Source organism: Panthera pardus, unplaced genomic scaffold (assembly GCF_024362965.1).
Source record: "Panthera pardus isolate Hobbes unplaced genomic scaffold, ASM2436296v1 HiC_scaffold_13, whole genome shotgun sequence".
NCBI lineage: Eukaryota > Metazoa > Chordata > Mammalia > Carnivora > Felidae > Panthera > Panthera pardus.
The window spans coordinates 171,305,504-171,332,907 of record NW_026526688.1 but is presented as its reverse complement, the minus strand read 5'-3'; the positions used below and the strand labels follow the sequence as shown (position 1 = coordinate 171,332,907).

The window sequence follows — 27,404 nt, the reverse complement described above, 5'->3', positions numbered from 1 at the left end:
CTGCTTCCGATTCTGTGTCTCCCGCTCTCTGACCCTCCCCCGTTCATGTTCTGTCTCTCTCTGTCTCAAAAATAAATAAACGTTAAAAAAATTAAAAAAAATAATAGCTACCATGTTAATTTGTGTCTCCTACATTTCAAGGACTTTACAGCTTTTTTACAAAAATCCTTCCAAGAAAGTTCTTATTATACCTATTTTCCAGATGGGACAACTAGAGCCGTATCCTTGCAATTAAATGGAGATGGAATTTGAATCTTGCTTTGTCTTAATTCAAATTTATACTTTCTCCAAAATGTCAGATTACCTTTGGGTACACACTTCAACCTGTTCCCTCCAGAACTGTGCAGGAGATCTGTTATTTTGAAGAGATGGCAAGTTAGCACTCACTGGTCTCTGCTTTATAACTGAAACGTTTGCAACCCCCGCTCCGAGCAGGTGTGCTGAGTTGCAGTTACCCTGTGATGTTTGTGCCCAAACTGAAGATCCCTATCAAGGCAACGAGTAAAATATGAATGTGAGAAGAAGCAGTGATGGCCTTCTTCCTCTTTTTTAAACAAACCAGAATTTCTGCATCAGAGTGAATGTTGCGCCCTTTGCAGGGGTCCCACGGGAGTTTATGCACTTGACCCAAAGACACTGCTCTTACATCATGTCTCAAGCTCCTCTTCTGGATTTGCTCTGAACCCGAGGCACATTCTTTTAAGTTTCTTCAATGATAGCAAATCTTTGTCCTTTTCAGGTGGATTTGATTTTGGGAGACAGCCCTTTGGAGCTTCAGCCAGTGGATAAGGTGGGTGACCAAGCCAGATTATATTTGGAGTTAAAAACACGTTGTGAACAGAGGGTAGTGATTTTGGTTTTCTTTTGTAGTTTGTTAAACCGTGTCAGGAGGATATTGTAAACGTTTCTAAAAGCGCTTTGACTAATGCCTGCAATGTCGGAAAAGTGCATCAACTACCAAGTGACTGCTTTGCAGGATAATGGTCATTTGACTACATTAGCTCTGTTCCAACAGTTAAAAAAAAAAAAAAAGTACCATAACTTTAGAGCCACAGCTTGAATGATTACTTTGGGTGCTATCATCTTCTGCAACAAGACCCTGCATTGTTATGAATTATGGCTTTGCAATAAAAAGAACCAGGATGTAAATGTTTGCTAGATAAACACAGTTACACAGGGCAAACAGACCAGGATAAAAATGGCAGTTGAGAATCCGGAGAACCTAATATTCACTAACACAAAAAGCAGCATGTTGCATTAAAACAGTTAAAGAGAAGATAGATGATGGGAAGAACGGCGGGGAAATGATAGTCTTTATGGTTATGGCAATAAGAGAGAAGCTAGAAGATGTTTGAAACGATATTCTTATCTGGTTAAGGTGGCTGTTGTTTATAACGAGTTAAAATGTGCAAGGAAGAAATTGTTCATGTGATTTCTAGCCTGTGGCGTTCCTAAGATATTTTAATATGTAGAATTTTAAAGGGTATTTTCTATGAATGTATTTTACACTGATGTATTATACATCAGAATTAACCTCTTTATTTTATGAAGGGCTAACATTTTGCAATCCCCATCATGAAATCTCTCAATCAGAAGGATACGCGTTTTGGTTTAATACAGTTATCACGCAGTGGGGAGCTGGGTAAAAATAATTACAGTATGACCAATGCCCTGGGTTTCAAAGCATTCAGACAAGGTTTTAGTACCTATATCCATCTTCAGAACCCACTGAAATATTTTATCTTATTAGGTGGCATATCACAGATGAGGGTCTGTGTAAACATTAAAAGCTACCCACTACATCTAAATCATTTCAGTTAATAAGCTAATAGTAAGAAGAAGGAGAGGCATCTTACTAACCAAGGGCAGAAATAATTTAGTAAATGATTGATATCGCAAGGTCTCCAAGATTTTACTATACATTACGATTACCATTGTCATTAAGAGTCCTCTTGGGAATAAATGGCAAAACGTGTTTGCAATGGGCAAAAATACCACTTATGCCTGAGTTCGGGGTATACAGACATTTGTCTTATTATTTAAAAATCCTCAATAAAAGAGGCCCTTGTTCTTAGGAGACTGTTAAAGAGAAAATAAACTGTTCTTCTGCCATATCAGAGGGCATTTCAAATGAAGGTGTTTTGAGAAAGCAAGTCTTGACCTTAAGCGGATTGTGTTTGCCTGGGAATCTCAGAGGAGGGGTACCCAAAAGAGGAAAAATGGACCCGTGGCCTGGGGGCTCTGGCTGAATCTCCCTCCCCTCAATGGCCCAGCTCTCTCTATTGGCGTAAAGAGCCAGGACAGCTGGATGGGGTAAAACTTTTGTCACCTTTTCATAGGCCATAGAGTTTCATTTAGCCAGCTGAGGTCTCCTTGTCTGTAAAACATATTTTAAAATGTTTACCACATAGAGTCATCGTGAGGATTAGATGAGAGAATCAGTCTATCGTTCAGCAAATGGTTCTTGCATGACTTTTCAGTGCCTAAGATACACCAGTGCGCAAGGCCAGGCCATAGGGCTCAAGGGCCTCAGTACTAGACTTTATAAGACTGTTGGTGAGGGCTCTGGCAATGTCAACATGGGTGGTATGGGAGCTCATGGGAGGTGAGTTCCTGGAATATGGCTTATAATAGGGTCTGTTCCCTGTTAGGAGGCCCATACCCATAGCTGAATTCCCCAGGATTTCCCCCACCTTGGGCCCAAGTCATCAGAACTGACGCCCTGAGAGGTTTGGATGTGTGTGTGTCTGTGGATGTGTGGTATATATGTGTATTTTAAGTCATTTGCTTCCACCCCCAACAGTATCCCTGTCTATTAACAGAATGAGGGGGAGAAAGAGAGAAAAAGAGAGATTGGGACAGAACAAAAAGAGAGATATCCAGGAAAGGAAGAAAGTTAGATAGCTCTCCCCAACCCCCTCCCACCCTTACCACGAAAATACCGTCTGGGATTAAACTCTATGTGAAGATTAGAGGTGTGGGAGAGACATTAGGAAAAACTGTTTCTCACGTCAAGAACAGGAGGAAGCACAACGCCTATATGAGAACACCGGAAACGACAAATTACACACACAGAGTGAGCCAGTCCATCAGAAGAAGAGGGGTCAGCCAGGGAGCCAAGCGGGAAAGGGCAGTCTTGCAGCCAGACCCAGCAATGCCCTTCCCAGCACCGTCCAGGATGCTACGGGAGTGCTTGGACCTGCAGACACACCCCACGTGGCCTGACCCTGGGAGTATGCGTGCCCTTTTGTGGAAAAATGCACAAGGCCTGAGGCCTCATGCTTATGGCACCTCTTGCTTTGTGTCTCAAAGGGCAGAGTCTTGCCTCACCTTCTCCTGCAGGTGGAGGGGGGTTGTCCATGCAGGCCACTGTCCCTGCCCGACTCCTCCACTTTCTCAAAGGAAATGGGGACACAGAAAACCCCTAGGTCTCTTGCTGAAAGTATGACCAATTTTGAAGTCACTGCTGCCCCGATTCTTTTAGAAGCTTGGATGAGAAAACTCTTCTATCCCCAATTTTCTGAAGGAAATCTGAAATTGATCTTCATCTCTGCACTAATTTGGCACCTCATAGCAGTGCCCGGGGATAGTGCACCCTGTATTAACCACCCCCTTCCGGCACACCCTCCCCTACTTGCACCCTGGGATTGCTTTTAGTCAAGTGTTTCAGGAGATGAAATCAGCCTGCACTGAGAAGCAATGTAAGGAACCACCTTGCAAAACTTGTCACTGGCTGTGTTTAGCGTAAAGACGGTGTTTCATTTCAGCCATTATGTCCTTTCTATGAGAATTCAGGGGCTGCGTTTCTCTTTAGTCTCAGAAATAGTCATTTTTATTGAGGGGCACTCAATTTTTTATGTGGAAGAATTTGTTATTTCATATGGTTGCTTAAAAGCTTAGCACCACATGGCATATCGTTTCTGTATCAACCTCACCTCTGGTTTTAGAATCTTTGTCTTCATTTTTCTTGGCCTCATCTTTTCATTTCTTATTTTCAATTGGTTTTATCTTGCTAAGGTATATGTATCCTTATAAGCTGCCCTAAATCTTTCGATGAACAAAACCAGAGGTAAGTAACTAAGGTATCCACAAGTTATATGTTCTACTTATCTAATAATATCATGGCGGTGATCTGGCTTTCCACGGAGAATTTTCTAGAAGGAGATAATATACTCATCAGAGAGCTCAAGGATCTCACCCGGCAGATTGAGTTCTTAGTGCACATTAATAAATGGACACTTACGTTCATGTAAGGGTCTCTTATGGGCTTAGTGTCCCTCTCTGAGAATGCCCGTCTTGCACTGTTTATTCCTGCCACTGCTGAACACTAGACATATTAATCCTCTTCCACTCCCTTGAACACAGCAAACTCTTTCCTTCATCAGGGACTTTGGACATATAAATTATCTCTGCTCGGAATGTCCTTCCTCCTTTTCTCTCCACACCCCTCTTTCTCATCATTAGAGCAGTAGCGGCACATTAGAATGATTGAGGGTGTGTGTGTGTGTGTGTGTGTGTGTCTTATTAATACCCAGGATCCAAATGAGACAAATTAAACTGAAATCTCCAGGGGTGGAGCCTAGGTACTGGTATTTTTTAAAAGCTTCTCAGATGATTCTAATTTTTAGCCAGGACGGAGAATCACGGCTGTAGGTCTCAGCTTAAATGTTAGCTTCTTACAGAGGCCCTCCTTGGCCACCTCTAGGACACAGACATTGTCACGCTCTCCAGCTCACCTTCTTCCCTGATTCCTTTGTAATAATCACTACAATTTGTAACTGTTGCATATATTTGAATGTTTTTGTCCCTCATCCTCCACCCCTCAATTAAGACATAGGTGCTGTGAGGACAGAAAATATATCTGTCTTGGTCTTTGTGCTTTTCTTCTTGGTCTTTGTACAGTGTCAGGTGCATAACAGGATTCTGAGTCTACAGTGATGAGGATGACCCTCAAATAATACTACTGTTCTGTGGGGCCTCCTGGAAGCCAGTGAGGCTCCCTGGAATATTATGAGAGAATCCATATCGATGCTCAGTGGCTATTTTACTGCCAAAATTGTTCCACACTCTTTCCTCTTCCCTGACCCCTGTGTGCCGGGATTTTTTCAAGTGAGATCTATAAATAAATCCTCATTTGGAGCATCTCTTTTATGTCTGTGTCCTCCTTTATTTGATTTTGACCATTGTGAGTGAGAGATTCCAACTTGTTCATCTTTGTGTTCCCACCCTACTCCAGCACCCGGCACTGAATCTTACACATAGCGGGGCTCCATAGCTGTTTGTTGACTTGAATGGAGTTGACTTTATCTTTATGGCATGTAGATATTCTGACCAAGATTTCACCCTGGGCAGTAGCATTTATGACTATCCAGAGACTTGAGGCATGGGGGATCGTGAGCACATCATGAAAGTTAAATTTGTTGGTCTAGGCAACTTCACCATAATCTAAATGCAGATGGTCTCAACACCTGGATTGCACAGAAGGACAAAACAAGTAAATTTGTGTTTGGAGGCAGATAATGAAACTGTGAGGAGTCTGAAAACAACTCAGTCACCTACCTCATAACACAGGTGCTGGTCCAAAAAAGGATAAATTCATTGTGGGGCTGCTTGAGCTTTCGATATGGCTGAGTCAGTTCTTTCTAAATTATTATTTGATAGTTATTAATAAATCAAAGCAAACCATCCACCTACTGTTTTCCCTCCACAGTTAGTATGTTCACCAAGTTGACGTTTATGTTCTAAGGTACTTTTTTCCTAAGCTTAAATTAACTAAGACCGGTTAGAGGAGTGGACATTTTTTTTCTCCTTTCTTCTGCTTTATTTCATTTCCTTAAGGAATCATCTTGGTTTTTCACTCTTCCTTTCCTCAGTTTTACGTAGGTGTTGTGTTGGTGGGAAATGGAAAAGCCTCTTATCTGGGAGTTTTCATATTGTCATGGAGAGAAATGCATGTGCGCGCACGCGCGCACGCGCGGACACACACACACACACACACACACACACACGCTCATAAACCCACACAAATGAAATCCCCTCTTCAGAGGAGCCAGCTACAGGAAATTGACTTATGCACAGGAACTTGCTAATCTCTATTGTCACATTCGGATTGTTCCTGCCACCTCAGTCACCACGCACATTAAACCCAACCATCTTGGGTTGGATTCTCTACCAGCTCAACTCTTATAGTTTTGGTTCTTCCAGTGTGAATCAGCTATATCCTTGGGGAGGAAGGAAAAGTTGATCCCAGAGGAATTTATAACAGCGCTTGGGCAGCTTTTGCTTTTACTTACCTGCACTGAACAAATTAACTTCCGGAGTCCGTCATTTTGGTGTAAAGAAATTTCTTTGGCATTCTACAACAGGTAAGACTTTTGCTTCTTTAAAAATAGTTCCTCGGTGTCAAAAGAAATCTCTCCAATGTATTTAGCTTTACTCTAGGCTAAACACAGTAATTATCTTTTTCTATAGTTGTAAAGTATGGTACCATATTATAGGGGAACGGGGACTTGCCCTGGTATCCAATCCCCCCGCCCCGCCACGCACCATCCTAAAAAGATGCATATCATTTTTGAAACTTTACAAGTTATAATAGTTGGTTTTTGGTTATTCAGATATTCTCTTAGAGAATTCATATGTTTATTATTGACTATGACTGAGTTCAAATATTTGGGTAGTTGAAATATCACCCTATGTTTGATAAGTAAACTTAAAGATCCTCTCAGTTGTATAAATAAGAGCTTTAAAACGTTCTAAATCAAAAAAGAAACCAACCCAAATCCAGATGATGTGGATTTGGAGCTGGAATTTCTAGCTTGTCTGTTTCACCTATTGCCAATGCTTGAGTCCTCTTCCTACAAGTGGTATATGAAGCATAAGTATTTATTTTTAAATTAAATTGAATTAAATTAAATTTAGCTTTTGAGGTGGTTTGATTTGGGGACATGCTATGAGGTACCATCAATAGCCTGGGTTATAGCTAAATGAAGGTAGAGAAATCACTAGTTTAAGGTACTTCACTAAATGAAAGTTGCCATTGAAATATTCAAGCAAGCAACAACTAGTCAATAATCATTTATTGGTTCCGAGCTGATGCTGTGGAGGATATAAGAAAAATATAAGGAAGTCTCTATCCAAAGGAACATATAATCTAGTAGTCATGGCAAGAGGTAAAATTCAGAGGGGAATTGAGTGATGACTGGGATTACATGGGTGGTAAGTTATAAGAGTTCCAAGAAAGGGGGTTTGAGGGTAAGCGAGAATGGTCTGGAAGACATGGCTTTGGAAAAACATGAGATTTGAGTAGATGGAGAATGTGGAGGTTAATTCACATGGGAGGATTGTGTGGGCAAAGGCACAGAGGTGAGACTGACGAGATGAGCAGTCCAGTTGAGGAGACTGGCCCTCAAAAGAGGAAAATTTGTTTTACATATTGGCAGGAAATAAGCTTGGAAAATTCAGGTGTAGACAAGTTATAGAGGACCTTGAGAGGTTGCTGAACAGAACTGACTCCATTCAATAGTTTTCTAGTCTTCTTATGCCATTAGGCTCCTTTTCTGAGCTTTCATAGCACTCACAGAATTCCAGGTGAGTGGGAGCCCAGAGATCCCTGAGTCTTTTCATTTTGGGACTACTTTTTATCTTCTACTTGCCTTCCTTTTACTGTCTTCCTTTACCATACCATTTATGCTAGGAAAGGTTTGTGTGGCTCAGGGATCCTGTAAGACCTCCATTTCTGGTTACTACAGGTCAATCATCAAGTATTAAAGTGGCCTTCCTCTTAGGAGAATGATTTGGTTGACCAAGCAAGCCTATAGTCTTCAAAAGCCAACCCAAAAACTCCATGAAATATGTGTTACTTCCTTCACATGTCTGACTGAGATGCTATGGATCTGCTGGTGTTTTTGTCCTAATGATTTGGAGCACTTTTTTTTTTCTTCTGAAGTGTGAAATATTTGCATCCATATAATAGCAAAACTACAGTATGGTGAATAAGAATCCAGACTTTTGGAGCCAGATTATCTTGTGCTGAACCTGGTGTTATTGCTTCTGAGCTGTGGGAACCTAGGACACATTACTTCACTTCTTCAATCCTCAGATTAAAAACAAAAATCTGTAAAGTAGCTCCAATAACTGAAAATACCTATGTCAGAGTTGTTGTAAGGATAAAAATGAAATATAAATGTGTGCAGCATTTAGCTTAGTGCCTGGCATAAAATAAACTCTGAAGAAATGTAGCTATTATGATTGTTACTAAGACTTGGCTGGGGACACGAGAGTGAAGATGATATGGTGTCTGGCTGGGAACGAGATAACTGCAAAGTAACTCTTTTAATGCCGGTGCTCCTTTCAAAGGAAAATGGGGCTGATGGGTGAAGGCTGGAAATTAATATCTTTTGAGCACCAAGTATGGAATAGGCATGGGGTAGTCTGTTTTATAGCAATAATATATATGAAAAAAGGAAAACAAGATTTGAAACTGATTTTCAAAAAAAAATTTTTGATGTTTTCATTTATTTTTGAGAGACAGAGAGAGACAGAGTGTGAGCACTGGGGAGGGGCAGAGAGAGAGGGAGACACAGAATCCGAAGCAGGCTCCAGGCTCTGAGCTGTCAGCACAGAGCCTGATGCGGGGCTTGAACCCGCAGACCGTGAGATCATGAACCTGAGCCTAGGTTGGATGCTCAACCGACTGAGCCACCCAGGCGCCCCAGAAACTGATCTTTTAAGCCGTTCCATATCTGATTGTCAGACTTATAGGACAACTATCTGAGTGACTGCTGTGTTATTTGTGGGCATCTGTGGCTGATGTTGCTTCCTGAATGCTTTGGGTGGAATTTTAGAGGTGTTTGGCATTAGAGGCAGAGAGTGACTCTCCTTCCTTGGCCAGCTTAAATTAAATTATTTTTAATTTTATTGTATTCTAATTTTAGTGCTAGCAAGACATAGCCAAAAACCATTTCTATTCAAACGTTGTGACCATTTTGACAAGGAGTACCCAAAGCACTTATCTGGATTCTAGATGCTTGGGTGTGGGTGAAAGCTAAGATTGAAAAACGTCTTGCTTGCTCGTTCCACTCTCCAAACTAGAGAGTTTTTTTTGGGGGGGGGGAGGTTAGTAAGCCCCCTTTTAAAAAATGCAAATATGGCCAATATGTTCATTATGCAAGGGATTTCTCAATTATATGTGCAGATTACCTTGGTCAAATAGTAATATTGTTTCCCTTCTAGAGCCCCACTAATAACAAAAGGGAGGAAGATTTGGGGTTTTGTGTATGCAAAGGGGTGGGCCCAAGTCAAGATAGGGTGCGAAAGGGGAGCATGACAGTGGTGGGTGCTGGGATGGGGAGTGCAAAGGAGGGCATCTGAGATGGAAAGGGTGAATAGAGGCAGGTTCGTGCCAGAAACAAAGGCTCCTCCTACGTGGCTTTTAAATCATTTGACTCAAACAGCTGCTTGAAGTCCCAAGCAACCTCTTGGTATTTTGCTTAAGAAGATGTACTGTTCCCTGGATGTGGACAGTTGTTCAGAGATAATGTGATTTGTTTGGTTCTGGCCTGGAATTATAGTTCCTAAAGCTGGCTGGACATCAAAACCACTTGGGGAGTTTTTAAAAAACTAGCACTTCCCAGGTATCACATAGAAGCCCTGAGATTTAGTCCAGGAATCTGTGTGATAATCAATACAAACCCTTTCCCCCAGGTGGCCTGGAGGCAGTTGCTCTATAGGTGAGCATCTGAGAATCATTAATCCAGAACTCTTCTACTGGGGCACCAGGCACCAAGATGGTAAGTTACGTAAGTGCTGAAATGGTGCAAAATGATCCTCCCACTGTTGTGATTAATCTCGACACAAGTAATTTCTGTTGTTTTGAATTTATTTCTTAGGAGAATTCCTGCGGATGGGTTGACAGAGTTAAAGGTGTGAGCATGTTTAGAGTTTTCATCAACCATATTTACATTTTTAACGCTCAAGTGGTAGGGTGCCACTTTCAAAATTCTATAGTGTTAAATACACATGGAGGCTGTTCATTATTACTCAGGGAAAGCCCAAAGAAAGGAATTTGCTTTCAAGGGAGAAAGTGCCAAATCATTCTTCCATTTCTCTTTTCCAGTAAAACAACGCTAATGAATTACGTTTGGAAGAAAATTTCAAAGTATTACAGAACGCTCAATTGCTTCTTAGAGCATAAATTGGAGTCTTCTTATCTCTACATTTAGTTTCTTGTAAAACTGTAGTCAGCAATGACCTCTTCCCCATTTCGTAGAAAAGAAAACCAAGGAAGAGAGTGGTTAAGTAACATGCAGTATGGTTCTCATCACATTTGCCATGAGAACTGAGTATAGTCATCTAGTCAGTCATTGTTCGAGTTAATAAATAATTGAGTAGTTGCTATAGGTGACCCCGTGAAAAAACACTAGTAAATGAGTCCACAAAGAGAGTATTGTCCCAATTGGGGGAGGGTGGGTGGAATTAATTGACTCAGATAGACCTCCTGCTCTATTTTTTTTTTTTTTTTTTGCATTATGCTTTATTCATCATATATTTGCATAACTTGCTAACCTAAAAGCATGGTTATTGTTTGTGACAACAGATGGGAATAGGGTGAATTTTCAATGGCTTCGATGAAAAGAAAAAGCCGTGCTCTTACAAAATATCAAGTGAGATATTTGTAGCTGTGTGCGGGAGCCTGCCTGCATTTGTTTGCAAGAGCTGCCTGTAATATTTCCAGAAATTTTGCAAGCCAGTTGTTGAACACAGACACCAGGAAAAATTAAATTCTATAACTCACAGTTAAACAAGTTATGTTAAAAATAAAGGCAATAAATACTCAAAACTCATTACTTCCTTTTTATTTACTACATTTTACTATTATTTATGTCCTTGAACTTATTTCAATAATAGTGTGCTACTGAGGATCTCTTTCCAACTCTGCATCAAGTTTGTAGCTTGAAACTGGCCATGGTAGGAATATTTACACCATGAAAATTGGCGAACACCGTAAATCAGGCTCCCTATACTTTTTTTTTTGAGGAGAGGCTGTTAAACATTTTATCAGCATGCCATCAAGGAACTGTGTAAAATACAAATATGGCAACTTGGCAATGTGTCAAGAGCCATTAAAACGCGCATACACTTTGATCTCTTAATTCTATCCCTGGGAATTTATTCTAAATAAATAATTCAAAGAAGGAAAAAATAACATGCAGGAACACATTCACTGTATTACCATTTATAACAGCAGAATCAGAAAATAACCTAACTAAGCAATAATGGTTCTGGTAGCGTTAACCCCATGGAATACTTTGTAGTCATTAAAGGTAATACCTATGGTAGTTATATGAAAATATATTGGTATAGTGTTAAATTAGAAAAACAGGACTAAAAAAAACAGGATGAAAAATCTCACTTACATTCTGATTTTGTTACGAATGAAGATTAAATGTGAGTGTAAAACAGTGCAAGCATTTGGTGTGTTAGTATGGTGAAATGATAGAATTTTGTTTTTATTTTGTTTATTGGAGTCGTGATGTGTGTGCATTTTAAAAATGTGGAGAAAGCCTGTAAGTAAGTGATCTTAAGTAGTTTTAACATTTAACTGGAAGGCTGAGCAGTTTTGTGGACCAGATGAGGTTTGGCTTTGACATGCAGATGTGTACTATGATTCTCTGGGCAGGGTATTGTAAAGGGAGTTTGGATGAGGCAGTCTGGAGTGGTAGATGCTAAAGGGCTTTCTTTTTTTTTATTTAAAATTTTTTTAATGTTTATTTATTTTTGAGAGGGAGAGAGAGAGAGAGAGAGCATGCAAGTAGGGAAGGGGCAGAGAGAGAGAGAGACACAGAATCCAAAGCAGACTCCAGCCTCTGCACTGTCAGCACAGAGCCCAGCACAGGACTTGAACCCACGAACCATGAGATCGTGACCTGAGCTGAAGTCAGATGCTTAACAGACTGAGCCACCCAGGCGCCCCTAAGGGTGTTTCTTTGGGGCAGCTCATGAAGGAGGAAGGAATGACTGGATGGGTACTAAAGACTTGCTAACATAGACTGCAGAAGCTGAGAAATAACCCAGAGGAAAAAAAACCCAACTGGCAAAGGCCAGAGAGAGAGGAGAGGGCATTTCTTAGGAAAAGACAGGGAGATGCTGATTTCAGAGATGAACATGATGGATGTGAAAACAGTTCTGTGTAGATCTGAAAACAAGAGCACTCCAGTCAGAGAGGAAATGATTCTTCTAAATCGTGGGTTCTCAAATTGTAGTTCATTTAAGGGTCACTTGGATGGATGTGGGGGTCATGTTAACAAATGCAACTTCCTAGGTTCCACCTCCATGGATTCTGATTCAGTTGGTCTGGGGTTGGCAGGAATATGCATTTTTAACAAGTCTTACCACGCCATAAAGCTTCTGACACAAATGGTCTGCAGATCATACTTTGAACAACACTGCCAGATTAAAGGTAATAGTTTGGATTGGCCGAGGGAATGTATACCAATGTGTGTGTGTGTGCGTGTGTGTGTGTGTGTATGTATGTTGGGGGGGCGGTGAGGCTATTACCTTGAGGCTTAGGATCTAAGGGCTTATGACATAAAGGGGTATGACAACAGAGAAAGCCCAGAAGAGACAAGTTATTGTATTGAATCTGTAGAAACAAACTAAAAACAGGAGGTGTACTTACGCTACTCCTTAAAGAAATACAGTTTGTACCACCGAATTCCCTTCCACTGTGAAACGATTTTTGTCAGGCATTTGGACCAACTGGAAGCAGCTGTGAACAAGAGAACTACAAGCAGGTGGTACAGAGAGGAATGGTCATAGGGAGAGTCTAGGACCCACAAACATTCGATTTCAGACCACTGGAAGGTGGTAACTAAGAATAAACGTGAGTAGAATAAGTGGGGCTGTGTCCAGAAAATATTTTGGGCCCCAGTGTATGATAACATTACATTAAAGAAAGAAAGAAAGTCTGATTTTTGATGCAATGTAGTACTCTATATATAGGACTTTATCACTCAAAATAGTAATAACACTTAGACATGTGCCATTAACAACAACATATCACAAAATAAACATATTAAAAGTAAATGATATTACAGGGACAGGAGCTATGGTACTGAGATTATCTGTTTCACCTGGCTTTAGAAGGACTTTAGTGATTGTAGGAAGCTCTCAAATAGCCTTTAATATCTTGAGTTCTTCCAACTTAAATTTTTTTTTAAATGCTTATTTATTTTTGAAAGAGAGAGAGAGAGAGAGAGAGCGTGAGTTGGAGAGGGGCAGAGAGAGCGAGACACAGAATCTGAAATAGGCTACAGGCTCTGAGCTGTCAGCACAGAGCCCGACCCGGGACTCGAACTCCAGAACAGCAAGGTCATGACCTGAGCCAAAGTCAGACGCTTAACCTATTGAGTGAGCCACGTGCCCCCTCTGTATACCGAAGGTGATTCTTTTACTTTAAAAATGTTTCACATTCCCTATCACCAGGGTCACTAGTCTCTTGGGACATAGCAGGATAAACCAAGAATAAATCACAACTCTTCTTAGCACTGGAGGCACAACTCAGGGTCTATTGGATGTGTAAGGGTGCACCTGCCAACTATCCTATTCCCCACTTAACAGGGTTTTTTCATGGACTGATTGGCTTACACTTCAGAGCAGTGTTTCCTAATCATTTTTTTGCTCACAAATTCCTTTGAGAATCTGTTGAGAACCAAAAGCCTTCTTGAGAAAAAGCACAGAAATACAGGAACGTGTACATTTGCCATATAATTTTAGAGGATTTGGGGGCCCTCTAAAACCCACCCATGGCCTCCTAGTAGTCCAGAGTCCTCATATTAAGAACTCTTGCCTCTGAGGTTGTCAGTACAGTAGAGGAGGCCCTGCAGAGGTTGAGAAAGTTCTGATTATTGCTGATGCTGGATTTAGCTGCCAAAGAGAAATGCTGACTCTCCAGTTGATCGATAAAATGAGGGCAAGATGGCAGAGATGGGTGTAGTTTTATAGTACTGAATCCTCAGCTTGAGTAAACGTGTGCGGCTGGAGAGTATATATGACTCCTGTTCTAAGCCCTTAATGCTGCATTCTCTTAAGTGAAGCCAGAGTTAGTTCCCATTTGGGAAAGCAGTCTCTCAAAATTCTACTTTAATACTTGTTTATAGTCACGTGTTTCCTTTCACAGTACAAGAACTGCAGGCCGGTTGTAAATACTGATATGGCCAACTCCAGAGTATGGTTACTGGTGTGGGGCCAACTGATGCCCCTCAGTGAATACTGGATGCCCAGTCAGGCTGTTTTTTGGGGTGAAAGGCAGTAGCGAGTGTGTAATATGCTTGGTTCCGAGTGTAAAATGCAGGTTTTCCTATCTGAAGCTGAACATCTGGGCCCTGATGACTTTGGAGATAAGTCCTTTTCCTGTACAGCCTTAAACCACAGAAGCCCAGTTGGCTGTCTTTTGTTAGTGGGTACCTCACTTGCAATTTGGGGAACTGGGTGTTTTCGGAGGAAAGGTCGTGCCTTTGTTAATCTCTTGTCCGCTTGGACTGTGATAGAGGCTCAGGCAGGGTCTGGAGATTTACCCGAAACCCAACTGTTTAAATTAGCCAATTCTGCTGAAAGCGATAAGACCATGTTATTGTGTCATGTTCGTAGAGTGGGCAGATACAGGACAGGGAGCGAAAACGCACACCATCTTCAACCGTCCAGAGGAAAAGTATGTGCAATTGGCTAGATTAATTGTGAAATAGAGTCAGACTTCTCTTGGTCTAGCATAGTGTAAGGATTATTCATCTTTTTCCAGGTAGAAAAAGAAAATCTATGACAAATATATTCAAGTAATTAGTGCAATTCAACGTCTACAACCAGTTTAAGTATTGTACACCCATGACTGGGTCTCCTGCCAATTTCAATTCAATGTAGTCAATGTAGTCAATTTACTGTAATTTAGTACATTTAATGCATTTTAATAATAATACTGCATCATGGAATACTCAGTTACAGCCCTCAAGACAGAAATAATCATGTACGCCAAAGGCTTATAGCAAACGCTCTACCTCTCCTGTCTCCTGGAGACTGCTCTCACTGCTATGTCCGCATGCCTAGCAACCTAGTTGCTGATGCAGGGAACTGACTGGCACACATGTCTTCCTTGATGCTTTTGCTTTCTTTCAGAGGATCCATTCTTTGCAGCAGGACCCCTACTCTTCCCTTGCTTTCCCCATTGGTATTCCAGCTGTCGTCTCCTTAAGCCCTCCTGAACACATAAATCCGAATGTGAACCTTCTTCTCAGCTGCCACAGAAATTTTTTTCTGTCTTTGTTCCAACTGAAAATGACCTCAACCATGATCGAGAAGTATAAGAATGTCTGTGATTGTTCCTTGTAACAAGGAAAAGGAAAGCCATATATTTGAATTCAAATTTAAATGATGTAAAACCATTGCCATCAACTACAAAAACCTTTAAAGGATTTAGAAATTCCCTTTGGCATACTTATTTCGGATAAAACCTGATTTTTCTTTAAGCTCCAATATCTTTGGTCAGCAACTGGCCGAAATTTATATCAGTAGTCTCTCCCTCTTCTTCTGCTTGTGATAAGGGAGTAGAAGAGGGTGTTGGATGTACATACAGGAAATAGGAGGGGAAAAGGCAGAAAAATCTTACATGTTGACAGTACCACAATTTCCTACATCTTCTAGAATAATATTGTCACTCTATCCCTACACACAGAATGTCTGGTAATATCAGAGAAGTATCTGTAGTAATGTGGGCTTTAAAAAATATAATGGGGGGCACCTGGGTGGCTCAGTCGGTTGAGCATCCGACTTCGGCTCGGGTCATGATCTCACGGTCTGTGAGTTCGAGCCCCGCGTCGGGCTCTGTGCTGACAGCTCAGAGCCTAGAGCCCGCTTCGGATTCTGTGTCTCCCACTCTCTCTGTCCCTCCCCCGCTCATGCTCTGTCTCTCTCTCTGTCCAAAATAAATAAACATTTAAAAAAAATTAAAAAAAAAATATAATGGTAATAATGTTCATTATAGCAAATGTGGCATATAACTTTTACTTTAAATATATGTGTATATGCTTTACTTGTAAGCATTTAATTTAGTTTTTACATTTTAAAAATGCCATCATGCTAGTGCTTTCCCTCCAAAACGTGCACAATATGTAGAAAGAAGCTCAAAAGTGAACATCGCTTCCTAGTGTATAGGAAGCATTTACCTAGTGTAAACATTGTATACCTAGTGTAATAGGAATACAGCTGATGCTTAAATGGATCATTTGAATTAATGAAGGGCAAGTAACTAGGGTATCTTTGCTGAGTCCTATAGCTGTCTTTTCTTTGTTTCCATCCTCTCTGTCTTAGGAAAGGCAATTTCTAAATGTGAATTGTGGCAATGTTTCTATTAAATTTTAGAGCCATAAGAACACATGGATGGTTTTTGCAAGACGGCAGGGGAGTTCTATGTAAAACTTGGATCAGAAGTTCAAAACCCAAACCAGTAGTTTCGGATTTCCCCAAGGGCTACCCGTCTGACATGTATGTCATCCAGGAAAGACCCAACACACATATATATGGAAGGAAAGATAAAAATTTCTCTTCCAACAGGGGCTAGCCTCCTGTGGTTTTCAGTTTAGAAACTAGATTGTGCAATTGTATTCATAAGAAAAAAATCACCAGCACTTTCAGCTTTAGTTTATGCTTAATTTTGTTTTTGAACTGTGACCAGCCAAACTTACGAAGTTATTTTATTTTAATTTTTTTGAAGTTATATTATTTTAAAGCTTCCCTGGTTAGCTAGTCCTTTCTTTGGAGTGCTGAAATGATCATATTTTAAACTTTTTCCTACATTTATTCATGCTACTTGGAATTTAAATGTTAGTGCTCCTTCCTTTATATATTTGATCATGACTGGTTTTATTTCTCAACAGGTACGTAACTCATTATTTTATCTGCTAACTGATTACTTTTCTTTCTTTTGCCGGTTTTGAGAATGTTTAACAATTCTTAAATACTTGATGTTTAACAAATAAATTACTAAGGTAAAATGCAGGATAAATAACAAAAACAAATTTAGTTGCCTTTACAAACTCTTTTTGAGTTCAATCAGGAACTTCTAAATTATTATCAAGTTTTCTCTTTTCCTATAAAATATTGAACAAAATACAATTTATAAACAATATCACCAACTGGTCAGGGAAAAGAGTAGAATGATCCTTTCTTCTCACCATTTAGTAGGCTCTGTTCTAAATTATTATTTTGAGTTATTTTAGACGGCTATAGAAAGGTCTTTTTTCAGAAAAATGGCAAGTAACTGGGCAGTAGGAATGAATAGCTTCAAAATGTCTATAGCCTTTTACCCCTTCTGAGAATTATCCCTAAGAAAACAGTAAGTATTTTATTATAAAATAAAAGCTTTTCAACACAAAGTGTTTTTTTTTTTTTTACAATAGAGGAACCTAAAAATCAATTTAAATGTCCAACAGAAATAAATTATATTTAAGCCTCTTAAATATTTATTAAAATTTTTTTTAAAGTTTATTTTGAGAAAGAGAGAGAGTATGGATGTGGGTGGGGGAGGGATAGAGAGAGAAGGAGAGAGATAATCCCAAGCAGGCTCTGTGCTGTCACTGCAAAGCCTGATGAAGGGCTTGATCCCACAAACTCTGAGATCATTACCTGAGCCAAAATCAAGAGTTGGACACTTAATTGTCTGAGTACCCAGGCACCCCTAAAATATTTTTTGAAGAATAATGACAAGTAAAAAATTAGAGGATATAGTATATATTTTTGTTTAACAAGGCCTATATATAGTTTTTATACATGAATTCAGAATGTGAAAATAAGCCAGTATGTTAAAAATTGTCATCTAGTGTATGGTAAGATTACATATAATTTTAAAATGTTTTTCATTTTTCTTGTAGTTTCTATAATTAGTACGTATTATTTTTATAATAAAAGGCCCAAATTCCTTATTAAAATAGAGTCAATTTGTGGTATTATATTAATAATGAAACTAGTAAAATGATTTTGATATGAAAATTATTTTGACATTTTGAAGGCAACTCAATGCTTTGAGAGCCCTAAGCCTATAATTACATTCTATCTTTTAAGATTTAGAGGATCTTTAGACTTAGAGGGATCTCAAGTCTCTTCTATCTTGAAACTTGATAAGCTATAGAAAATCACTTTTAAAGAGAGATGTTGGAGTTATTAAATGGGTTTGTGAGTGGTTTGTGTTTTAAAATAAGAGAATGAACTTTAGCTAGAATAATTTAAGCAAAGTATAAAACATTTAATTGATGAATACAGATGACTACTTAAAAATTTTTATGTGAGAAGATTCCCAAAGGTATCCTTTAAGAAGCACATTTTCCTAATGCATCTAAATATTTAGAAATAATTGACTTTTAAATATCTTGAAAGGCATACCTACTAGGCAAATCATAGATGTATTCATTCTGGTATAAGAAAATTACCTTGTTGCCTTCCATGGCCATTTTCTACACAATAATATATCTAATAAAAGTTTATTTGTTTTAAATGCCAAATATTACTTGAAATATTTTTACATTATTTCAAAGTTGATTAATTTAGCAAAGAAAGAGAATTTTCCTTTTAAACATGAGCCAGGTTTTGTGTTTGATTTGTGTAATATTCTTAATTACATTTTTCATTTGTTTTTGTCTGTGATTGTCTGTGGCTTTGGTTTAACAATAAGTCATGGTCTTGTGAGGACAGCTATTGTCCTTAGTAATGATTTCAGCTGCAAGTTATACAATACCTGACTAACAGTGACTTAAAAACAATCCTGATTAATTTCTCCCATATAACAAGAAGTCTAGATGTCTCTCTCTCTGTCACGGGCTCAATGGCTCAGTGGCTCAGTGTCACTGTCTCTGCAGTTCTCTTCTCTTCCATCATGGATGCAGATCCTTGCTGCCGCTTTGAGCCCTGTGTATTCGTCATCCATCCAGAGGTTTAGGGCTGGGTGGAGATGAAAGGAAGCTAACTTGGCAGTGGCTATCTCTTGTTCTAAGAGAGTAAAAAGTAGTTCAGAGACCTCTCAAATAGGTATCCTTCTGTGTTATTGCCAGAACCGGGTTACATTGCCAGCCCAACTTCGAGGCAGGTGGAGAAACAGGAAATAGAATTGTTTTCATTGCCTTAGACCATGCATTCATAATGGGGAGGGAGGGACAGGTTGGGGGGTGGGGGAAAGGGTAAGGGTGGGATAGGGTGGTGCTAATGATATCATCCCTAAAGTGGAAGATAAGACTTTTTGGTGGAAAGAAGAGGAAGAGAAAAATCTTACTCTTTTTATGTATAAAGATATACAGATATACACCAATATACATATAATACATAAACAGACATATACATGGTATTAAAATTTCATGGGTGAGGCGATTAGGAAAAAAGTGTCTAAAAATGCTCTGGGGAATGATCGTGAAAAAAAGGTTGAGAAATACTGGCCTAGACCAAAAATGATCCATTCCTGAGGCTTTGCACATAGTCTTACAAATAAAATTGGATTCTATTACTAATGAAAAAGAAAGGTATAGATATTGAATAGAAAACTAACAATGCCTGCCACAGACAATGTCATAAATTAAAATAATGAACAACTTACACCACCTTGTAATTAAACTGTGAATTCCTTTTTTAAAAAAATATTTATTTTGAGAGTGTGGGGCACAGAAGAAGAGAGAAAACCCCAAGCAGGCTCTGCACTGTCAGCACAGGGTCCAACATGGGGCTCGAACAGATGAACTGTGAGATCATGACCTGAGCTGAAATCAAGAGTTGGGCACTTAACCAACTGAGCCACCCAGACGCCCCTGAACTGTGAATTTCTTAAGAGTAGGAACTGTCTTATTCATCTTTGTATATTAATACACCGGGCCCTCAATACATGTATTTTGTAGATTGAATGAAACCTAACATATGTTTTACAGCTGGACCAGTTACCCCCAAACATTAATTTGAACATATCTCCTTACCCAGCAGCCTTCAGCAGCTTCTAATTCCTTACAGGAATGAGGTCCGCCTTCTCATTCTCATTTCCTGCCACTTTCTCAACTATTATCTCAACGTCCCTGCACATTGATCTGCTTGGTCCCTAAACACATCTTTGGTCTCACTCATCTGTGTTTTAAAAAAAAAAATTTTTTTTTTAAATGTCTATTCATTCTTGAGAGAGAAACACACAGAGTGCAAGTGGGGGTGGGGCAGAGAGAGAGGGAGACACAGAATCCAAAGCAGGCTCTAGGCTCTTAGCTGTCAGCACAGAGCCCGACACGGGGCTGGAGCCCACAAACCACGAGATCATGACCTGAACCGAAGTTGGATGCTTAACTGACTAAGCCACCCAGGGCCCCTCACTCATCTGTGTTTTTGCACATGTGGTTCCCTCTCTTGTTACCCATCAAACTCCTTTTCCCTCAAGACTCTATTCGAAGTCCCTTCCTCTGGGAGTCCTGAGGGGGTTCGACTTGCTTGGAAGGCCTTTCCCTCCCTCTCCAACTTTTTCAAACCCTTCCCTTCACAGCCTCATTTAAGTTCAGCACCCCCCACCCTGGTTCTTGACAGTGCCCCCAGCCCACACGTGTTTGAATCCTATTGTGTTTCTGGTCTGTGTCTTTCTGGGGTGTGCCTAATTAAATAATTTGGTGTATGTGATGTCTTTACTTGTTTCCTGACTCAAGCACCTGAATCCTGTCTCCACGAGACATCAAGGAAACTCCTACAGTGTCTGGTGTAGTGCTGTGCATCCAGGAAACAATAAATAAAACTTGGTTGAATAATAGATATAATCGATAAATATCAATAAATAAAATGAGAGCCAATAAGCAGTTGGCAATTCTGTTTCCTCCTGTTCTAAAACCCACTGTATTTGTGTTTTAACATAAGTATACCCAGCATCATTGGGATCCATTCATAAGGAAAAATCTAAAGGCCTTACTTAGGAGCTAGAAGCTCCATGACCCCATCACTTAAACCAAATAAAAACCATACCTGTTTAGAGAACAAATGAGAAAAAAATAGATGTGCAGGGGATATCTGATACATAATTATGCTTATTGGCAAGATTTTTTTTTCTTAATAATGTTAGTTTGGGGGGCACCTGGGTGACTGTCGGTTGGGCCACCAACTCTTGATTTCTGTTCAGGTCGTGATCTCACGGTTTGTGAGTTCAAGCCGCCCAGCGGGCTCTGTGCTGGCAGAGGGATTCTTGGGATTCCCCCTCTCTTGGGATTCTTTCCCTTTCTTCCTCTCTCTCTGCTTCTCCCCTGCTCACGCTTTCTCTCTCTCAAAATAAATAAATTTTTAAAAAAGATTTTTTTAAATGTTATTTTTTAAAGTTTATTTATTTTTGAGAGAGAGCCCATATGTGTATGCAGGCATGTGCAAGCAGGGGAGGGGCAGTGGTGGGGTGGGGGAGAGAAAGAATCCCAAGCAGGTTCCACACTATCAGCACAGAGCCTGACTTGGGGCTTGAACCCCTAAATTATGAGGTCATGATCTCAGTCAGTTGGAGTTAAGCGTCTAACTGACTGAACCACCCAGGCACCCCTGAGAAGATGTTTTAATAGGCATTGAGACTTTACCTTTTGGAGGGAAAAATGGCACATTAGGGGAATGAAGAAATTTTTTTTTTAAGTTATACTATTTTATTATAAAAATTTAAATACATCTAAGAGTCCCTATGCCAATCACCCAAATTCAACAATTGTTAAGATACTGCCATATTTGTTTCATCCTCTTTCCCCTGTTTGCTGATATAGTTTAAAGTAAATCTCAGACATCATGTCACTTTCCCCACCTATGGTATGCATCTCTAAAATCAAGAGTATTTTCTTACACTACAATGCTGTCATTATCCCACCTAACAAAATTAGTAGTAATCCTTTGGAATTTTCTAAAACCCAATTTATAATCATATTTCCCTGATTGTCTTAAAAATACCTTTTAACAATTGGTTTATTTAATTCAGTAGGCAAACAGAGTTCATCCATTATACAGGTATTATGTCTCTGAAGTATCTTTTTTTAAAAAATTTTTTTTAACGTTTATTTATTTTTGAGACAAAGAGAGACAGAGCATGAACAGGGGAGGGGCAGAGAGAGAGGGAGACACAGAATCTGAAACAGGCTCCAGGCTCTGAGCTGTTAGCACAGAGCCCGATGCGGGGCTCGAACTCCCGGACCATGAGATCATGACCTGAGCCGAAGTCAGACGCTTAACCAACTGAGCCACCCAGGCGCCCCTGAAGTATCTTTAATATTCATTATTTTTAGTCACACAAATGAACTGATGAAGAAACACATTGGTTGATGTATTGGGGTAATTCTATTAGGCTGACAGTAAGTTGTTATATTGCTCTTATGTAGATGGAAAAACCAAAAGAGGTTTTGTAAATAGGGATGTCATAAATGATTGCTTATAAGATGGCCAATTATGATAGTTCTATTGCTTTGTTTATAATAGATGAAAAAGAAAGAAAATGGAGAGGGATTTTGTCTTTTGGGTTGATTGTGTTTTGTGTGTTGAAGCTGATTCATATGTAAACTGGAGATAATAACATAATAATCCTTACTTCCTAGATTGTGAAGGTCAAATGAAAAGCTAGCGATCTGAGGAAGCTGTGTTTAGCTGTGGTACAGCATTTCTCCAATCTGACTGTGCTTCTGAGTCATCTAGGGCTTTAAAAATAGTTTCTCCGGTTCTTCCCAGACCTACTGAATGAGAATATCCTCATGAAGGTCCGAGAGAAACATTTAAAACAACCTCTCAGGGTAATTGTGATTTTGATCAAATATGGGGATCACTGACCTTATCTCCCTGCACCTTGATTGCTTTCTCTACCAATTGTGAATAATGACAAGTCTCAGGGCTAATGGTATGTTACAGAGTTGTGGGTGGATAACAAACACAGCAAATAAACACCAAATGCTTCCTTAACACCTTACTCATGATCAGTATTATTATTTCAGGTGATCCTCTTCCATACATTGGACACTTGACTTTGGGATGGATTAGAATTCCTCAGCACATGTTGTTCCCTGTGTAACATCTAGTATGGTGCCCAGCACACAGTTGGAGGGCAGTACATATTAGAGGAATGAACACATGAATGATATTATTGAGAATTCAGATCAATGACCCTTCAGATTACCCATCCACTGACAATATAGAAAACTAGTAAGCCACCAGTGTTATTCTAATGTAGGAGGTGTCCAGACTTAGATGGGTAAGACCCAAAAAATGGGATTTATGCCCAATAATATGTATCTTCCAATGTCTTACCTTTCTTTATATGCAGTTTTTGTGTCTTGTAAAACTTCCTCTTCTTCCAATCAAAACTGGCTTTGAGGAGACAATGAGACTGGAAACACATTCATATAAATGTGGAAATGGTAAAAAGGGCTTTACCTTCCAAGGATATTCACATTTTACCAAAGCACCAAGCTTCTAAAGAAAGGGTTATTCCAATGGTGGGAGAGATGTTTCAGTAGGGAGGGGACTTCTCATCACCCTGATGTCATGCCACCCCAAGTAGGTAAGTACCTTCTGGTAAGACTGTTCCTTGAAGAGAACATGCTGGATGCCTCCTGTGCCAGCTTGCTGGAAATCCTGAGGGTTGATGTTTTTGCAGGGAATTCTTATCAGCAGGGATGACAGCTGCTGCTATAGATTGGGGAGCTACTTTCTTTGCCATCTTCCTGTGGGAAAGGTTCCCCTGAGCTGTGTCTTCAGTCTCCCAGATTGAAAGTTGTGCTCTGGGGATCTTATCAGATGCTTCTGAACTACAGTCCTTCAAAATGAAGCATCCAGAATACTCAGTTCTGTGCATGAGTAACAGTGACACTGGAATTCAGGCAGGAGAATATCATTAAAGAGATAAGATGAGATACAAACTTTTCATGTGATAGATAAGGGGAGCCCTCATCTCATTATATGCCCAGTGATACAAAAAGGAGGGGTACATGGTTTATCCACTGATGGTTGACTCTATGGTAGTGAAGTTTCTTGGGATCATATTTTAGAAAAATAGCGAGTGTGAGTCTCCTTCTTGATTCCTGATTACACACACACACACACACATACACACACATACACCCCTTGGGACAGTCTAGTAAAGCTTCATGGGATATGGAACCCTGAAGAGTTCACTGGGAGATTTTCAAATGTATTCTTACCAGGTAAGCACTTGTAGGGTGATAAAGTAGAAGGAAGCTTTCTGATGGATGTCTGCATACTATTTGTGTTACAAGATATCACATAATGTGCAAGAGAAGAGGTGGTTAGAGGAAGATGGAAATGAGGTTAGGGGATTACCTTCTGGTGCATTTCAGTTGACTTTGGGATTACGGATTTAAAAAGGATGGCGAATGATGATTTCCAGAGTGGTTCCTTTCGGTGTCTTACTATTGTCTCTTGAAACTAATTTCAGGTGGGTTTGTACTACTAAGACAAGACTAGGGTAACCTAGTACATGAAGGTGACTAGAGGATCATCTCCTAAGAAGCTGGATTTATATGAAGAGATAGTAATCAGAAAGAAAATGGTTGGTCATCCATGGAAACAGAAAACAAGCATGTTTGAGAATTGTACTTAGGCAGTGCCCATATGTGCACTGTCGAGAGAGAAAATCTTGGCTAATTGACTTTCTGTATTTTGATCATTTCATTAATCCAAGGTTGATCCTGACCCAGGATGCATGGCTCCTGTGCCACACTTTCTTAAAAGTGACTATCCAGTGATACTAGCAAATGCTACTTCTACCCAGGAAGGAACTGCAGGACACATTTATATTTTCTTCTACAAAGGATCATGAGCTAATTTTACATCTCCTTGTTGTTGTGACAGAAGCAATATATGTTTATGAAGGAAATTTGGAAACTACAGATAAGCACAAAAAAAGGGAAAAAAATCTATAATTGCACCAATAAGAATATTGTTAACATCTTGATATAGTTAATTACTTTTCATTCTATTTTTATTGAAAAATCAAGGTCATGCTGCCCATAGTGTTTTGAACTTACTTTTTAAAAAATGTAACAATATTGTCATATGCCTTTTTCCATATTAAGTATTTTTCTAAAATAGTAAGGAACTCGATCATAAGAATGTATGCCTTTCCCCTCCCCCTTTGATAAGTTATTCTATGTGACAAGTTGTCATATATTTAACAAGTAGAGACAAATGAGGGCAAAAATGAGCAGAAATAAGAAATCAGTGTGTTTTCTGAAAGTCCCTGCTGCTAGAAACAGATTTAGGATCATGCCTTTTGGTTTCAAAGACGTCGATGATAGATGTGTACAGACACGAGAGTTGTCACAAAGGGTGAACATCGAACTCCAGGTAGGAACCATGGATGATCTAGAAAGAGCTGCAAGTCCCTTGCCAAGAGCAGATGATTTTCCAGCAACTCTCTCCCTGCTAGGACTTGTACTAGTTGCTCCTCCATGGACATCTGGTCCTCAGGGTTTGATTGTTTTAAGGTTCTAGGCAATGCTTTTATAAGGCTTGAGAATTTTTGTCCTTGGTATGCACATTTGGGAGGGACATTTTGTTTTTGTTTCGTTCAGGAAAGCCCTGAGGATAACTTAGAGAACTGAGGGAGTTTTGGGGGGCTCAAATGACCCTCACCTTTGGGCCTTTGGCCACCCTGGACACCTAGTTGTTCTGCTGCTGAGGTCTGTAAATGGTCTGGGTGCTCTCTCCAGTCTCTGAAAACTCTCTAAGGCACTCAGTGTTTGCAAGTTCTCTCTGTCACAAACTAGGCCAGTGAACTCTAAATTTTCCTGAGACATATTTCCAGGAAAAGAGGTTCAAATTCTGTTTGTATTTTGTGTAAATCCAAGATAGTTGCTGCTGAACACGGTCCTGAAATCAGATAATTGGGGCCCTTTGTGCTTAGCTTGGCCGATGTGCCCATGCTGAGAGGCCTTATGAGCATGCATGCCTCTGGGCCAAGGTTGGAGGGTAGAGGAGGAAGGACGAGCAAAGCAACGTAAAAGGAAAATCCTGGGAACAGGGAAAGATCATCATGGCAAGAACTTTGAGCTATCTGCCCCTTTGTCTTCTTCTCTGGTAACATCTGCTCTCCAAGCACCATATGTTATCAGTGCTTTCATAGAAACGTGAAATATGAGTACTGGTGAGGCCCATTTTAAGTCCAATGCCTAATTTTACAGATGAAAGAAGTTGAAGTCTGGAGATGCTAGCTGGTGTGAGCAAGGTCACATAGTTAGTGGTACAGCCAGGATTTGAGCCTGACTCATAGTCCAGGGCTCTGTCTGCTGCAAGCAGCCTCTACATACAACACAGTGAGAAAAAGTCTAAGTCCCCACACTGATTCTCCATTTATATTTAGTATACACTTATGTCTTCAGATTGATCCATAGCTGAGGAAGAACTGCTTAGTCCTCTACTAAAGGTATTTAGAATCAGGCAACTCAAAACCTGCTGATAAGGACAAAGTTTCATGATATATTATTGGGTGAGAAGAGCAGCAGGGAGTATAGTATAGTAGACTGTAGTTTGCATATTAAAAAAAGAATGTGTCTATAGAATAATTACACATATGCATTCATGCATGTGTGCAGGTGAATACCTGTCATAATTTAATAGTTTTGGAAAAATGCATGAGAAACGTAATACACTGGTTGCCTCTGGGAAAATGGCCCAGGGCCATGGAGGGCAGGCATAGGAGGGAGACATATTTTTCACTTTTGTACTCTTTGAATTTTACTACAGGCATGTATTAACTGTTCAAAAAAGTAAAATGTAAACACATTTAAAGATGACATGTGAGCTCAAATAAGGGAAAAGCTAATGCTTAGTGGGAGTTTCTGGAAGCCTTTATGGAGAGGTGGCATTTGAGCTGAGCTCTGGGTCAGGTAGAACTTGACCAGGAAAAGTCAGAACAGGAGAGATCATATTTTAGGAGATGAGAACAGGATGCTTAAGGTTATTGAGGCAGGGAAGGCAGGAAGAGTTTGGGGGATGCTACATAGTCTGGAGAGATTACAGAAATGGCTAGGGGACATGGTGATAGTGACAAGGAAAAAGGTAATGAGAGAGAGACGTCTGGATGGAGGTTATTTTATACTTAATGTGGAGTAAATTGGCCCCAGGGTCCCTCCTCACCTCACCTCCCACCTGTGTTTCAGCCACAAAAGTCAACTGTCTACACTCCAAACGCACAGACCTTTCCCACATGCATAACTGGGCAACAGCTACTTCCTCTGTGTGGTTCAGGTCTTCCCATCCTATTTTCTTTGCCTCCTCCAAGACCATTTCAAATGTCACTCCTCTCCATTCCCTCCATCCTCACCACCCTCGAGGATGTAAGTGCTCTGTCCTCAGTCTCTCTTGGCATTTTGAATTTACCTTTATTATAG

At 39.9% G+C, this 27,404-nt stretch overlaps 1 protein-coding gene across 3 annotated transcripts in view; it reads left to right on the top strand.

Annotated features, from left to right (window-relative positions):
- The first annotated feature begins 499 nt into the window (after positions 1 to 499).
- Positions 500 to 27,404, top strand: part of RHOH (ras homolog family member H) — a 44,888-nt gene continuing 17,983 nt past the window's right edge. Inside the window, exon 1 of one of the 3 annotated variants that reach the window (XM_019413681.2) lies at positions 500 to 790. The gene's annotated coding sequence lies outside the window, so the exon portion shown is untranslated. Of the gene's footprint in view, positions 791 to 6,022; positions 6,366 to 7,999; positions 9,789 to 27,404 lie in introns of those variants that run through there. The other 2 variants (XM_019413686.2, XM_019413710.2) reach the window with 2 other exon arrangements.